The sequence below is a fragment of the Gorilla gorilla genome, chromosome 10, assembly GCF_029281585.2.
Source record: "Gorilla gorilla gorilla isolate KB3781 chromosome 10, NHGRI_mGorGor1-v2.1_pri, whole genome shotgun sequence".
Lineage (NCBI taxonomy): Eukaryota > Metazoa > Chordata > Mammalia > Primates > Hominidae > Gorilla > Gorilla gorilla.
Genome location: NC_073234.2, coordinates 32,779,695 through 32,785,065, shown reverse-complemented (window position 1 = coordinate 32,785,065; position 5,371 = coordinate 32,779,695). Strand labels below are relative to the sequence as shown.

Sequence of the window (5,371 nt, the reverse complement as noted above, 5' to 3'; positions counted from 1 at the left end):
TTCAAAAGAATAGGAAAAAGAGAAAAGTGTAGAAACAGTAGCTAAAGAGATGTTATAGATAATTATCCAAAACTAATAAAAGACACCAATCCACTGTTTTGAGAACACTGTATTAACTTTTTAAAATTTATACCTGAAAAGCAAAATTAAAAAAAGAAACAGAAAAAAAATATAAATGCATCCAGAAAAAAAAGATAACATTGAGGTAAAGGACTGATACCTGATTTCTTAACAGCAACGATGGAGCCATTAGACCCTGTCAAGATATGTATAAGATACTGAATAAAGGAACAGCCAATTTAAAATATTATGTTGATGCACATGTATGTTTATTGCAGCACTATTCACAACAGCAAAGACTTGGAACCAACCCAAATGTCCATCAATGATAGACTGGATTAAGAAAATGTGGCACATATACACCATGGAATACTATGCAGCCATAAAAAAGGATGAGTTCATGTCCTTTGTAGGGACATGGATGAAGCTGGAAACCATCATTCTCAGCAAACTGTTGCAAGGACAAAAAACCAAACACCACATGTTCTCACTCATAGGTGGGAATTGAGCAATGAGAACACATGGACACGGGAAGGGGACATCACACACCGGGGCCTGTTGTGGGGTGGGGGGAGGGGGGAGGGATAGCATTAGGAGATATACCTAATGTTAAATGATGAGGTAATGGGTGCAGCACACCAACATGGCACATGTATACATATGTAACTAACCTGCACATTGTGCACGTGTACCCTAAAACTTAATAAATAAAAAAATAAATATTTAAGTATAATAAATAGAAAAAAGAAAAAAAGAAATAAAATATGATGTTGAGCAAAACTTATTCTTAAAAAATAATAGGGAATGGGGGTGTTTTTCATACAAATAACTATATTTACTGTCAGCGGGGCAATAAAACAATATATAATATAAAATATTTAAATATATTTGCACGTATATAGAGAACATATAATACATAAATATATTTTGTGTTATGTATATATGTGTAAAACTTTTATGTTTTTATTAAGAAAAGATGGGGATTATGATTGGGACCTTGAATAAAGATGAGGGCCTCCTTTGTTAGGAAGGGTTAATACTGGGACCAGCAATTGTGTAATGATAAAATTTATCATGAGTCAGCTACCCAAGTGGGAATCTTGGGAAAATGATTTTCTTGATAAATGGTTAAAAAGAATAGACAGAACAACAAATATGTTAGCAACAAAAATATCAAAGATGTTAGCAACAAAAAAAATTAGTATGCATGGAAAACTGAACCAAATTAAAAGGGAAATGTATATCTTTTCAAGAAAAAATAAGAGTGTTCACCAAATAGAGCATTTGCTCAGTTATATCATATAGAACAAAATTTAAAGGACTGAAATTATATAGATAATGTTCATTGGCCACATTAAATTTACACTAATGATTAATAAGTAAAAGACAAATGGAAATATCTTAAATATTTGGAAATTAAGAATATAAGCTAAATAATTCATGGACTAAAATAAGTGAAAATGCAACTAAAATATTTTGAACTAAATTTAGTAACAATGTGGTATATAAAAAGAGCTTGTGAAATACAATTGAAGATATGCTTATAAAGAAACCTATAGCCTTCAATATATTAGAAAATGTTTTAATAACTTTAAAATTAAATTTGTAAGCATCTTTTAAGAGTCAGAAATAGAATTGCATTCTAAGCAAAAGGAAATAAGATGGATGGAAATAATAAACAGAAGTCAATATATTTACAAATATGAAAAATCTAATAAAGAAAATTAATAAAGAGTTGTGTATTTAAAGACTATTAAACCTGACACATTCCTTTCAAGATTGATCAAAACTAAAAGAAAAGAGAGATACAAGAAAAGAATGAGGAATATATACAATCACAGATGGAAAAGGAAGTATTAATATATATCTTACAGATATTAAATAGATAATTTAAAATTTTACATAACATATCCAAATTTCTGGGTAAAAATATTTAAAGAAGACATCTGAATGGTTATAGAACAAAATATAAAGAAAATGAATGAATAACGTATAATCTTCTGTTGATGCAAACTGTAGACTTACTTGATTTACCAGTGAATTCTTCCAAACTTTTGTGAAGAACTCATAGCAAAGTAACATAAACTCTTATACAAAACATAAAAAGAAGAAACACTTTCAAACTAATTTTATGAGTCCAGGATAATCTTGATACCAAAACCTGACGAAGACATTAAGAAAAAGAAAATGGTCAGGGGAATCTCTCTGATGACTACAATACTAGCATAATAACCTAATGACATACTTTAAAAAGCTAATATATTGTGACAAAGTTAAATTTATTCCAGGAATGCAAGGTTGGCTTAACAGTTTAAAAATAGAATAATTTGCCATATTAGTAAGAAGTATTTATAGCAAAGTAAGTATAATGTAAAACCTCATTAATCTGATCAATTATTTCTACAAAAATTCTATAACAAATATTTTACTGTTTTCCAATTATCAGTTTTATGTATGCCAATTAACACTTTCAATATTTTACTGATGGTCTTACTTTATAAGCCAATAATAAATGACCAGTTTTTCCATTAGATAAGTAGATAGGTAAATGATACAAGAAATTGAAGAAGAAAACAAAAATAAAACTGTATTATAGGGAGGAACATACTCAAAGATACATATTTATTTTAAAGTGAGGGAACAATTCAAAATTAGCACAAAAATGTGAACTATTCAACAGTCTTTACATAGTTTCACTTCACCATTTGTAAATGAGTGATGTTAGGGTCTCATATTACAGAAGAAAATATATTCCGTAAGGATTAGATATTTAACAGTTTAAAAAAGCTATTGTAACTGTGATGAAGAAAATGTAATTAAATATTATTTTGAGAAGATTATTCAGGTAAAGTGATGGTGATTTCTGCCTCACTTATGATTATTAAAAGATAAAACAGTCTAAATACCCCAAAGGAGTGAATATAATATTTTTATACAATACTTTTTGAGATGCAAAATACATTTTTGAAATTTTTTAAATGCCAAGTGAAGATATTATAAATGAAATGCAGAAATGTATGTGTATGTATCATACAGGTGTATATAGCTTTAAGGGTATCTATCAGTATGCTTTTAGTGATTATCATCGACTGTTCTATTTTAATTATTTCCTTTAAAAATGTCTGGTGCCAAGGCAAGATGGGTCAAAGTCAGAGTGGTGGTCATGGTCCTGGAAGTCAAGAAGGATGATAAGGACAAGAAAAAGAAATACGAACCTCCTGTACCAACTAGAGTGGGGCAAAAGAAGAAAACAGAGACCAGATGCTGCCAGCAAACTGCCACTGGTGACAACTCACACTCAGTGCCGGTTAAAATTATTCAAGTTAGAAAGAGTTAAAGACTATCTTCTCATGGAGAAAGAATTCATTATAAATCAGCAACAAATAAAACCATTAGAAGAAAAGCAATAGGAAGAAAGATCAAAAGTGGATGATCTGAGGGGGACCCTGATGTCAGAGGAATGTTGGAAGAGATCACCCATGACAACCATGCCATCGTGTCCACATCTGTGGTCTCAGAACACAACATCAGCATTCTTTCATTTGTAGACAAGGACCTGCTGGAACCTAGCTTGGTCCTGCTCAACCACAAGGTGCATGCCATGATAGGGGTGCTGGTGGATGACACGGATCCCCTGGTCACAGTGATGAAGGTGGAAAAGGCCCCCCAGGAGACCTATGCCAATACTGGAGGATTGGAAACCAAATTCAGGAAATTAAGGAATCTGGAATCTGTGGAGCTTCCTCTCACCTATTCTGAATACTATGAAGAAATGGGTATGAGGCCTCCTCAAGGGGGTCGTTCTCTATGGTCCACTGGGCACAGGTAAAACCTTGTTAGTCAAAGCAGCAGCAAACCAAAGCCCAGCCACTTTCTTGAGAGTGGTTGGCTCTGAACTTATTCAGAAGTACCTAGGTGATGGGCTCAAACCCATGCTGGAATTGTGTCGAGTTGCTGAAGAACATGCACCATTCATCTTGTTTATTGATGAAATTGATGCCATTGGTTCAAAAAGATATAACTCAAATTCTGGTGGTGAGAGAGAAATTCAGTGAACAATGTTGAAACTGTTGAACCAGTTGGATGGATTTGATCTTAGGGGAGATGTGAAAGCTATCATGGCCACAAACCAAATAGAAACTTTGGATCCAGCATTTATCAGACCAGGCTGCATTGACAGGAAGATCGAGGTCCCCCTGCCCAATGAAAAGAATGAGAAGCACATCATTCAGATTCACACTAGCAGGATGAGGGTGGCCGATGATGTAACCCTGCGTGACTTGATCATGGCTAAAGATGACCTCTCTGGTGATGACATCAAAGCAATCTGTACAAAAGCTGGTCTGAAGTCCTTAAGAGAACTTAGAATAAAAGTAACAAATGAAGACTTCAAAAAATCGAAAGAAAATGTTCTTTATAAGAAACAGGAAGGGGATCTATTTCTAGTGAACCACAGCTGCCATCAGGAAAATAGTTGGGAGATTTCCCATCCCCTAAGAGGGATGAGTTTGGGGGAGTTTCCCAGGGGAATCCCTGTTCCCATTGATTTTTCTTAGCAAAATATCCTGTGTGTCTTTTGGAGTATGATGTGTAGTTGCCCATTGGGCAGGCTTTGTCCGTTTGTCACTGTGCAGCACTCTGCTTCCCAATAAAGCGTACTCCTTCACACACACAGTCTGTATTTTCTAGCTATTCTTTAATGAATTTGTAGTATTTTTCTGAACAACGAAAGCATAATTTAAGTAACGTTTTTATGTATTTTTAAAATCCATCTATTTAAAAAGATTTGCAACAAAACACCGCTGCCTCTAATATACTTCCTCACCACAGCCTACTCCCAGGACACAATACACTTCAATCTTTAGTCTTTACTATTTGTATTGATTTATGAATATATAAGTAACACAACTATATACATAATTTTTAATTCTGGATTCTTTGAAATATCACCATTATACAATGGTAACATTTTTGAAATGAATACAGAATCTGGCAACGCTCTCTATGTGAGCATGTACATAGTTCACTTCTTTAAATCTCAGTGTGAAAAATGTCATTATTATGTACAATAAATATTTGAGATTTGCATAATTAAGACTATTATTATTCAGACATAAAATATCTGTCAAATACATACTTTGTATACTTAATTTTTCCTGAAGATAAAAATATACTTTAAATTTTTCTGTGTCATTCCTACATACCTCTTATTAAATGTTTTCAAACATGCTGACAAAATTACAGAATCTTAATATTCCCCAGTATATCAGGTAATCTATCACTTTCCTTTTATTTTTTTCATTCTCTTCCT

At 32.8% G+C, this 5,371-nt stretch overlaps 1 pseudogene; it reads left to right on the top strand.

Moving 5' to 3' along the window:
- The first annotated feature begins 3,198 nt into the window (after positions 1-3,198).
- Positions 3,199-4,616, top strand: LOC101150521 (26S proteasome regulatory subunit 4-like; annotated as a pseudogene).
- The last annotated feature ends 755 nt before the right edge of the window (positions 4,617-5,371 follow it).